Raw genomic sequence first — 12,141 nt, forward strand, 5'->3', positions numbered from 1 at the left:
ATTTCCAAAAGCATGCCGTTCTTGTTGCTTTTCATAGCAACATGACTGATTTTAGTGTTCACAAACAACAGAATCTTTGCACATGAGGGGAAGGAAGTGTAATTCAGAGCAGAGCTGCAAATGAAAATACAAAAAACACATTTTAAGATCAGATCTTTATTGAGTTTTTTTTTTTTTTACAGTTCTATAAACACTACAGGACACATATTTAACACATTTTAGTGAAATGGACACTAAAAACAAATGCATACACACATTTTTATGGATGTTCAGAGAAGCTATGAACACACAGATCATACATACACATGCATTAAAAAGCAAGCATGCAAAAAAGAAGTAATTCTAAAACCACACATTTGCACTCATTCACATAGTAGGCCATTTGCTATGCACTACAAGTATGATGACTGCTGTGCATCCCTGAAATCACTTTGAGTTGGATGTGCAATTCAACATGATGCGGATAAACATGCAGTATAAAAGAGGAGCAGGAGTGTAGAGGCAGAGGGGGATGTGACGGACGATTATAACTTCATAAAACAAAGCCCTCAATTATCCACATCTGTCATTGACCCTGCAGGACCACAAAAGTCTGTCAAGGGACAGAGATTCTGATAAAGAGGTCGAGATTTACACCTGCAAAAATGAATGGAAATAAGTTTGGTGCCTCATTCAAACAGGTTCAAACTGGTGACTTTCAGTTCAATGAGGCTGTAGTGGCATTTCTATCGCAGTTTTTCTTTAAACACATGATAAGATGGCTAAATACTGATATCATAATAAACTAGGCATTCAGTGATTTGGCTGAAAGTCATTGGCTTACACCGACATTTACTAAACCAGAACACCAGGTCTATGATGTCCATGCTCAAAGGAAAATATTGGACAAACGCAGTGTAGACAGTGAGTTCTGACCACCAGTCATCAATTTGATGTTATCATAGGTCATTAAAGAGTACTATTTTAGTTCTGGTCCAAAAATAAACACTGCAGTAACCTCATAAAGTGTTGCCATGTTTGTAGTTTACATCCCACACATCACATTATAATAAATGGCCTGAGACTTCTTGTGTGCCCTCTAGATGTATCCTCCAGTCATATGTGCCATGTATAGGCATAAATACTTAACTGAACTTATTTAAATGTAGTCAGAAAAATGTAGCTAAACAAACTAAAGCACAGCGCATGGAGCTGATATGCTGCTGTATAAAACCATTGCTAATTTCCCATTCTTGTCCCTAAAGTATTTACAAGAGAGCTCATGATGTAGCATGAGGTAAACACACTGTTAACTGTGTTAAGTACATCTCTGACCTAAATTAACCAATTCAGTTGAAAATAAACAAAATAAATAAATAAATAAATAAATAAAATAAGAAGTATTTTTAGGTTTTGTTTCTCTTGACTTCAATTGGAGATAAATTCAAACACATGAAACAGAGAATCGTTGTATCGTACCTGTGATCCTGATTTTGGAGATGAGCAGATTTAACGTTTTCCCAACACACACAGAGAGAGAGAGAGAGCAAAAATACATGAACATTCTCTCTCAGAAGGCAAAATGACTTGCATTATGCAGGGACAACAAATAAAATATAAAAAAAATCCCACATTTAAATTGATATGCAACAATAGAAGGAGGATAGCATAAAAAATAGATACATTTTAAATAATAATTGAATGAATGAATGAATCAATAAATAAAATGAAGCTCATTTTATTTTAAAAATTGACTTTAAACTGATGTTTTAATTTTACCCAACCACACTTTATCATTACATTTAAATAAAATATTTATTGTTTTATTCACTAAAAAGTGCGTTATCTGATGTTTTTTTTTTTTTAATTTACCCATTCAATTTCATTACTTTTAAACTTAAAATTACAACAGTGATATAATTTATTTGCATGTCTTGCCTTCTCTTCACTACGCTGCTCTGGTACATTTAGGGGTCGTTTGGTTTCTCATGAGCTGTCATATTTGTTTTAGCTCTTTATTTATTCATTTATTCACTTATTATTTGTGGTGTCTGTCAGTGTCTGAACTTTTTCAGTTTTATCTTTGCTGCTGTAGACACTCTAATCAGACACTCTGCAAAAAACACTGAACTAACATCAAATCACTAAAAAAATTTCACAAATATGAAACTAGACATCTAGAATTTTTTTTCTCAAATATTAATTGAACAGCCTAAAAAACATTGTTACATTGTAATCTAGGTATGCATGCAGCATCAAGAATGTCAACTCTAGAGCACAGTTTATAAAATTAAAAAATGTAAAAAAAAAAAAAAAAAAAAATATATATATATATATATATATATATATAGTAAAAGTTTAAATAGTAAAAATAGAAATAAAAAAATTTACAATTAAATTGACATATATTTGTGCTTTCTACTCTCCAAAAAAAGACAGAAAATAAAGAATTCAAATGCATGCTCTTTTCAGTCCCTTTAAGCCGAATGACAGGATTATTTTGTTGCCTTAAAATTAAAAACACAACAGCAGTTATGGAAATAGCTTGGAGTAACAAAGGTTTTCTCACATGGGATTTAGTAATAATGATAATAAAAACCTTTCTTATCTTTTTTTGTTTGTTTGTTTTTTGTTTTTTTTTTTGTTTTAGTTATTCTCAGCATTAAAAAGGGAAGTTACGTTTAGGTCTTACTTAGATCATGTGTCACCTTTATTCAGACTTCAATATTTGAACATGTCTTAGATTTCTGCAGTATTAAAACACACAAACATGACACCCAGACATTGACTCACAGACTCTGACAAACCCTTGAGCCAGTGTTGCTCATAAGAAGAGAACATATGGGACAAGGGGATTATCTCTTCAGGTCTGAGTCAAAATATTGCTTTCAAATCATAGTAACAACAGGGTGAAGACAGGAAAAAAAATCCTGCTAAATACTTATTTGCTTTTTAATCATAATATCACAAAAGTGAATCAAGAGCACGGTTTAGCTCAGTGTGTAAAACAACCGCAATCTCATTTAGCTAAAAGACACCAGTTAACACAGCTACTAATTAAACCATAACACTTGTTTGAAGCCCTTTTTAGCCCTTTGCCCGCCAATGTCATCTGGAGAATTTGAGGTAGCATTTGCTGTGAAAAGGCTTGGAAAAGTGTCACTGATGCCATCTTCGATTGCTCCTCGACGTTGTTATGGAAACCCATCTCCTCTGTCTGATTCCTTTTATAACAAAAACTTTCCCCATAAGGTGCAAATAGCACATTTTTTGGGGGAAAATCTACACAGTGGCTCTGCCTTTCTGCCTTACACCGTGGGCCATTTTTAGCAGCTTTTCTCCCTCATTATGAGAAATTCATCCATGAAACAAAAACAGTGCTTTACTGTTTAGTTAAGACACCTTATGGAGTGTAATCTTCATTGAATAGAGACCTCGCTGAGCAGCACATGACTTGTATTTAAAAAAGTCATGGGTCTCATGGGTCAGAGGATGGGGGAGGGTGTTTGTCATCATTGTTTTTTTTATTGCTTTTGACTGAGAGCCCCCGGGTAGTGGAACTTAAACGCTGTGAGTTTAAAGAGATTTAATCAGATAAAAATCCAATAGGAGCGTGTAATTCTAAGGGCACAAAATCACCGTAACACCGTTTGCTGTCATGTTTAGGAGTCATTACCCTTCATGAAGCAGCTGATCTAGCAAAGTGCTGCTGAACATACTCAGGTCTGCTGATGATTCAAGACAAAGTGAAGGTTTTATCTCTCCACAGGCTCCTTCATAGGTGAAAGCCAATTCATCTCCTCCTCTTGTCACACGGCCTCTCTCTTTGCCAAGAAAAGAAATCCTTCACATTGTGCTCCCCATCTGAATATCGCCACTTTCTCCTTCCCTCGTCCTCTGTCCTGCATTCTTCCTCTCCCTTTCCTTTCCTCACCTCTCCTACCCCTGCCATTTTACATTTAAATATTTCATCCAGTTGTCTCGCGGCTTCTGCGGCTTGCCAAGTGTCATCTAGATCCCAGGGCCCGACACTAAAGTGGAGCATGGAAGTCATTTTTAGCGGCGCGTGTGTGAGACGGAAAGAGACAGAAAGAGAAGAGGGGAAAGGGGTGGGATGAGAGGGAGAAGCAGCTCGGCCGGCGCTGAGACATCGGCTGGTGATAAGAAGTGAAAAGGTGGAGAAGACATGGGAGTGATAACTAATGTACTTCCTGTGTACTTCCTCTTCTCCCCTGTCAACCCCCTCTGCTGCCAACAGCATCCCCCTCCTCCACCCCCCTGCTTTGGCATAAGAGATATAACTGATGTGTGATGTACTCTTCATGCGGGGCGATCTGACGTGTCATGTAAGGCAGATGGTCTGTGCGTGAATGTGAAGATGTACTTTTACGTGTCTGTCGGACAAACTGATGGCTGATGTGGAGAGAGTGATGTGTTTACTCTTACTGCGGTACTTTGCACTTTAATGTGTGTGCATTGGTGTATTGCGTGTAAATGCTGTGCTTCATACCCAGGCGGTTCCACTTGGGGTCCATCACACAGGGTCAAAGAGAAACCCCCGCACCATCCTGCAGAACAAAGCAGAGAAAGCAGAGATTGTGACCATCGACTTCCAATCTGTGTCGTCCCTCTGTCCCGGCAGTAACACCGGCTCCTGTTGTAGTTTAGATCGTAGCTGTGAAAACACATCCACAAACACGGTTTGCCTTTTAACGCCGTCCTCCTCGTGTTGTCAGGTAGCTCGACACCCCCCACCATGACATGCACAACCTTGCGCTACAACTACATAAACCACGCTTTTATATGTTCAGAGCGGTAAAATCACAACCACTGTACATCCTTATTTCCTGCAGAGACGAGATGAATCCCAAGTGTAAATGAAAGTCATGCTTCTGTCGCTGCTCCAATGGTTGACGAGCGTAGCTCTCAGAGTTTTATAAATAGAGAAGTAATGGTTTCATGGAGCTATGACTTGGCCACAATTTCTTATACAATACTTAATAATATGACCAAGTGAGGAGATGGGTAGTTTGACATGAACAAACATTATTTTCACATGCTTTCTCAGTGTATTATAGAGATATGACTGATGCCCTATTGCTCTGTAAAATTATTTACAACGGCAATATAAACACAAATAAATGATCTGCAGCTACAAACAGAACCCTACTGAAAGCATTCATCTAATATGATGGTCATTATTTGAGCTTTACACCCTCATTTTTCACCTTTCAGGATTACACTGAGTCAACACTGACCAGGACATAACTAGGGGCAACTTTACTCTTTAAGCCCTAAGCTATTTTTTAATAATTTTGTCTCACCTGGACTTTTTGTCTTAAAAAGCTTGTAAAACATCAACCCTGAGGGGCACAGTCAAACTCTAAACATCCTTTTTCTCAGACAACCTCGGCTTTAAGAATATGTGTGTTGCAGTAATTTCACTTGGATTTTAAAAAGTTATGGGACTATGAAAACAAAAGAAAAAATGAACAGATTTTTATTACATTTTTATATAAAAAAAATCCCTGTGCTTTTTGTATTGGTGCTATTTGTGCCATTTCTCAAAGCAGATCCTGTCTGCAGTGACACAGAGGGCCACATCACAGCCTCTCTGTCTTACTTTCTCTTCATAATGAGGTATTCAGGCCGTCTCCTGCGTGATCTACAGACGGGCATATGCTGTGTGAATTACATCTGATTCAGCCATGAATTTTGAATCTGATGACTCACTTGGAAGTTGACATTCTGCTACGACTACCATAGAGTTGGCTTGAATCACACAGTATATGCCCGGCTTAAGTGTAAAGATGTGCAGTTTGACAAAGTATGACGCAATGATGGAATAGCCTGCCATCACTTGTCAAAGCCTGCCACAAAGCATATAGAAAAATAATATGGCTGTTAGCATGCTAAACTAACAGCAGAAACAGTCAAAAATTGATTAAAAATTGATAAAAAGACATTCAATGTCAGACATACCGGTGTAAATTTAATTCTTAAGACCCCTAAAAATCATCAGTTTGAGCACAAATAAGCCATCAAACTGGGAATATGTAGCCTGAGATGCCAGATGGATTTGTTTCACTCAACAAAGAAATGTCGTCAAGTTCTGATAAAACGTACGTTTTAGCAGCATCCACGCTAATCTATTCCGTGATATTTGCGCCGGCCCCTTGTTGCTGCTTGCTTACATCACAACTATGCCACGCCTGAAAGTACAGCCTCTTAACGCTGATTGGTCCTGTCACTTTCTAACCGGGCCCAAACGGTTCAGATGGCACTTTGCAAGATGGATTTGCCAGTAAGAAACACGGTAACAGGCAAACCCATGTGCTTTGCACGGTTAGGGATTATGCACATCATTTGCACATGAGTGTAGTTTAAGTTGTCCGCCTGAACTTGCTCACAAATGTCGCTCCAATTTTTCAATCAGTTCCATTCAACAACCATTCTGAACGTGAACATTCTTCTGATAACCCATATACGCAATTTTTTTAACAGACTTTGAGAATCAACAGTTTTCTTCTCTGTGAGTTGTTCTAAGCCAAGAGTGAAATCTTAGAGGGCTATTAGAGGGCGCTCTAATGCACATTTAAATGGAAAATATGGCAGTAATATAATCCATTTTGAACAAGTACTCAAAATATGCCTGATTTTACACACAATAAAATGTACTTCAAAATGATATTTCCTGGGTTTATATCAATGAAGAATTTTTTAATATGCCTAAATACACAACCTAAATATTGACAATTTTTGATTCCACCATGAAATGTTTGATCTTTACTGCAAAATCTAAAACTTTAAATATAAAAGTAAATGCAATGAAACACTACAGTCATACACAGGTGTTTAAATTAGCATAATTAAACAGCATGACCTTGTTACTATATATAAGTTTCCATCATGATATTCATATTGGAATTCATTTTTTCTTCTGAGAGCACATCTCTAAAGTTAGCCCTATCTAAGCGAGTGATATCACCTGATTAATGCGTTTGTCATGTATATTTAACATTCACTCATAAATATAAAAGTAAATCTACCTTTCGGTGTCATTTGGAGCAGTTCTACTTGGGAACCATTTTATTTACTTGGAGACCTGTATGTGATTGTTTTTGTGTTTTTTAATTTGGACATTATTGAAATATTTTTTTGATTTTTCTTCTCCATCCTGTGTAGGTTGTATATTTGTTTTTACACTTTTCTGCAGATTGATGCACCTATTTGGACACAAAAAGGGAACCCTACATGCTAACTGGAAAAAAAAAAAAAAAAAAAAAAAAAAAAAAAAATTGAAGGGTTGCAGGTCTGAACAACTCAGCAGTTGAAGAACACCTTATGAATCACAATAAGGGTTATCTTGGAAATTTTAAGAGCATATTTAGAAAAAAATGTGAAAAGCTATTGGTGAATTAGGCCCAATACATTTGGCAGCAAAAATATTTCTGTTTGTTGAATTTAAAATTTTACACACACAATTTTTTTTGTGTGTGTGTATGTTTATTAAAAAAAGTGTAATAGGATGAATCTATCAGATTGAGAACATTTGAAAAAAAAAATGCTTGGTTAAAAATATATTTTTTTATCATTGCGTCCCCAGTATTTTCCAGTGCACACTTATTTTGTTCTTTTTCCTCATGAAGTGTTCAAATAAGAGAGTCTGTTAATAAAGCTCTCTCTGCGGTACAAGCTGATTCCATGTCAAAGCCATGTGGCTCAAGTTCTGATTTACAAAATCTACTCCTGCAAATTTGCAGGCAGGATTTTGAGGACCCTTCCAGCGTTTGTTGCTTACATGTGCAGCCTCACAGTAGGACACGAGGGTGGGTGTCTCAGGAGGCAAGACATGATCATAAAAAGAGCAAAGGAAAAATAGTAGATGATGCAACATAGTCCGACACTGTGATGACATTTTTATACTTTTACATCAAAGCCAGTGTAGTTCATCATATTCACTGCATTAATTAAAGAGTGGGGGAGAACATACTGGCAAAAGAAAACATACTGAAGCAGCTGCTTAACATGCATGGAGACTGAAGGATATAAACGTCATCAACCCCTTCCATTGAGCTGAATATGAAACATAAAATAACCAAAATTAACTAAGCGGGAACTCCTGAGAAGTGGAATTACTATCACTGAGTCATTTTGTACATGCTGTTCTGACCTTATTTGTTTTTACCAGTATTAAAGTATGCAAGTATGTAACAGAAAAAGCACTTTAAGTTTATATTTTTTTGCATTCATTTTCCTCCAGTATTAAGACATCAGTAAGAATTATTTCCAACATGGACTTCAAAAATTATATAGAAATAGAGGTGTGACAAGACATTGGGCTCACTGCAGGAGACGAGAGCTTGCATTCTTTTTCAAAACTCTGATAAAATATATATCCAGAAAATGTGTCCTTTTATTCATGTGATATCAAAAGATGCAAAGAATGCAATTTAACAAAACTTCATTTCAAATTTGCATGGGTGTTGGGTGTTACATCCTCATTACTTCCATTTTCATTGCCATAAATCCAAGAAGATAATAATAGAAGCAGTTAGATGATAACCTTACACATCAGATAGACTTTGAAATACATCCATAGGATGTACTTCATATTTATCTGGGAAACCTCCCATATAAAGTGTTTAGGAAATCAGGACTTTTAAAAAAAATTATCAGAAGGTGACTGGATGAAAATTCTTTCAATCACATTCATAACAGGCCAATCAGAGCAACAACACATACACTCACACACCACCAATAAGGCAGCTGTGCGTTTCTGTGTGTATGATTTTCCTGTTCTGCTTGCTGGGCTGCTCACTGACCCCTCACATGTGTGTTTGACCCTTCAACTCTGTGCTTTCCCCTCAGGAGGAAGACTCTACACCCTCAGATGCACCTTTAACTGTACACAGTGACACTGATCCGTCCTTTCAGAGTGTGGATTTAGCCTTACGGGGCGGACTCTGGTCAGACTTGTGCTCATCCACAGTAACAGATAAAAGGATATATCACATCCTCAATCCCTAGACCCACAAGTGGGCAGCTGGACTCGTGCACATACACTTTCACTCCAGGCACTGAGCTCCTGAGTCCCCAGCTTAGCACTTGATCCTGTCTCTGGGAGGTTGACACTTCAGAGGGAAAGCCTTCACAAATTCCTTTGGACTACACACATAAAAACACAGAAACACGCACTAACTCACACACACTGTGACCCTTCATAGAAGATACAGTCGAGCCAAACTCCCAAACCTCGGAGGGCTCTTCATGGTGATCTGCTGGTCAGCATCTGTTTGCTGTCGACAATGCTGCCTCCTATTTCCCTGACCATCAGTCATCAGACGCCTGGATAAAAATCCACATCTCAGCGTTTAAGGTGCAGGAGACACATTGAGAAAATCACGGCAGTAAACAATCCTCCGTGTCACTACGTATCCTGAAGCCAGGGGTACTCGCTCTGTGCAGGAGGAGAAATCATTTGAGCATATTGACCTCTTCGCTGGCCTCCCCTGAGGTAAGGAAGATCGCGGCAGAGACGCGCCCCGTTCAGACAGGCGTGGAGCAGACGTGGCTTCGACATGGATGTCAAGTCAGCTAGCATCTCTGCACGGCCCAGGGGCACCTGAACGCCGGTTTGTAAGGGAGAAGCTGTGGCCAATACACCCCAGGGTGCCTGCATTTAACACAGCATCCTATCTGCTGCTCATGTAGAGAAATGTATGAGCATATGGATGTTAGTTCATCCGGAGGTCAGTGTGTGGGAAGAGGGGGCGTGCAGGGGCAGCGCAGGAAGCAGACAAACACAAACATATACGGATGAAATGAATGAAAAGCTAACGCTCATTCGACTGACGGATGTGCCACAGGAGATTTCATCTTACATGGGAAGAGTTACTGAAATACTACAACTTGTACTCCATTTTCTATTAATATATTCAACATATTTAAACCATAACTTTTAGGATTTTTTGCCCCCAAAATCATGACATATTAAATTAAACCTACAATTACTGTCGTCACAGGCTTCTTACTAAACCCACATACCAAAATTAATGTTTTATAATTTCAATGTAACCACAAAATTGGATCACACGAGTCAACTGACCCTTTGTTGGCTCTCTGACTGGTCCTTTAGAGCCATGGTTTTCAACGTGGGGGTCAGGACCCCCTTGGGGGTTGCGAGACACTGAGAGGGGGTCTCCTGATGCCTTAAAAAAATGAAGAATATTTTAAAAATTACACATTTGTCAATTCATACCAATTTGCCAAATTTTAACCTGTTTCCATCCCTTTTCCCACCAATTTCTTTTTTTTTTACCATTTAAAACTCATTTTGTCAATTTAAAACCCTTTCCACCACTTTTTCTGCTTGTTTTCGTCAAGCCTAAATCAGTTTTTCCCACTTTCCACCCATTGTTGCCCCTGTTGACCCATTAAAACCACTACTGACCACTTTAAATGCAACTTTTTTGCCATTTTAACCATATTTCCCTGTGTTATGCACATTTTTGCCAGTTTAACCCATTTCTGCCAATATCTGCCTATTTTTCTGCCTCAACTAACCCATTTTTGCTAGTTTAAACCAATTTTTATCCCATTTCAGCAAATGTTCTACCAATTCTGCCACTCTTAACCCATTTCTGCCACTTTTTAATCCCCTTCCACCACTTTTTAAGTCTGTTTTGTAACTTTAACCCCAATTTTTTTCCATTTTTTTTTTTTTTTGCAACTTTTGTCTAATTTTTCTACTTCTAACCCATTTCTGGTCCCATTTCAAATCCCATTTCACCACCTGTTACCCCATTTCTACAATTTTTAACCCCATAGCCATTTTAATTCTGTTTTTAAGAAAAGTTATTCATATTTTTAAGAAGGCTATTTACTACGGCACAAATGAATTGAAAATGTGTTTATTTGGTAAAAGTTGTTTTTATTCAGGTTAAATATAAAATATGGATACCACAGCTTAACTTTACAATGAATCATGATTTTGCTGACCTCCATGGACCCCAGTATGGCTGGGCTCCATTAAGCTCCCCCCTTATGGGCAGCTTTGTTGGCACATGACTTTTCTTGAATGTGCATGGCTGTGTTGAACCACCTTCAAGTACAGTGGGGATCCCTGGTCTCTGGCACTTTTATTTTGGGGGTAACAGGCTGAAAAGTTTGAGAACCACTAAAGTGTTTAAAAACCATTTTCCACCCACAACATTAAGCAATTCTTGTGATTTCGGAATCAAATGAATGCAAAAACATTGTTTTATAATGAGGACTTTAGAATTTTACTATAATGAGTGCAATGTTGCTAAATTTGTCGGGTCTGAAACCATGACTTGGGGTGTTTTTACACCTGAAAATTCAGACAAAGGTTCTGACATAGGTGTACTGCTTGACATGTAGACACTCATACACATTGCAGCTCGAGGGCATTTCTTTTGTCACGGTCTTTTCAACCCTATTATTATGTTGGGAAACCATCTGTGATTATTTAGGTCTATTGGACATCCACAGCACAACTTTGGGAGCTTGTGGCAAACCTGTTCACTTGGACAATTACCCTAGGGTCATGCTTACTCGCCACATCCACCCCTTATTCCACCCAAAAGTTGTAGACTTTATTTGTCTAACAATTGTTTTCCATGCTCCAGGGAAAATGCAAAGATATCTAGAACACAGTCAGTGTTGTGTCAACCCTCCAGCGCATCGACAACTTACACGCCATTACATGCCTTACTTCAGCCTCAGTTTTTTGCCCAAACATGCCCAAAAGTTCTAGACAGTACTGTACATATATCTTTAAATATAATTAAAAACCTTGGATCTTTGGTCTTATTTAAAAATATATATATATTTTGTTTGAGTTTCCGAATCTCCATAGAAAGAAGACATTTTTATGTTTTTCAGCACTATGCACAGGTTTCTATGAGGAAAAACTTAAAATTCTTTGCATAGTGTTATAAGTGAAATGAGTCCAGCAATACTTCAAGGTTGCCAATGTATAAGTGCAAACTATTCTGGCATCTGAAAACAAGAAAAAAAACTAAACACATGATGTGTAGTACAGCTTCTTTGTAGCCATTATATTGAAACAGGTAAGAGTATCGTTTGATTTGTACAAGAATAATGTCAGAGTTTAAAAATCACCCTTACCTTGCACTG

At 37.8% G+C, this 12,141-nt stretch overlaps 1 long non-coding RNA gene across 1 annotated transcript in view; it reads right to left on the bottom strand.

Moving 5' to 3' along the window:
• Positions 1-388: 388 nt before the first annotated feature.
• LOC121510265 overlaps positions 389-12,141 on the bottom strand; it is a 38,354-nt gene continuing 26,601 nt past the window's right edge. The window contains exons 3-5 of the long non-coding RNA XR_005991926.1: positions 4,490-4,547; positions 1,459-1,466; positions 389-636 (exon numbers count right to left, since the gene is read on the bottom strand). This is a non-coding gene — a long non-coding RNA (uncharacterized LOC121510265). The remainder of the gene's footprint in view (positions 637-1,458; positions 1,467-4,489; positions 4,548-12,141) is intronic.

This window comes from Cheilinus undulatus, linkage group 1, assembly GCF_018320785.1.
Source record: "Cheilinus undulatus linkage group 1, ASM1832078v1, whole genome shotgun sequence".
NCBI classification, from domain to species: Eukaryota; Metazoa; Chordata; class Actinopteri; order Labriformes; family Labridae; genus Cheilinus; species Cheilinus undulatus.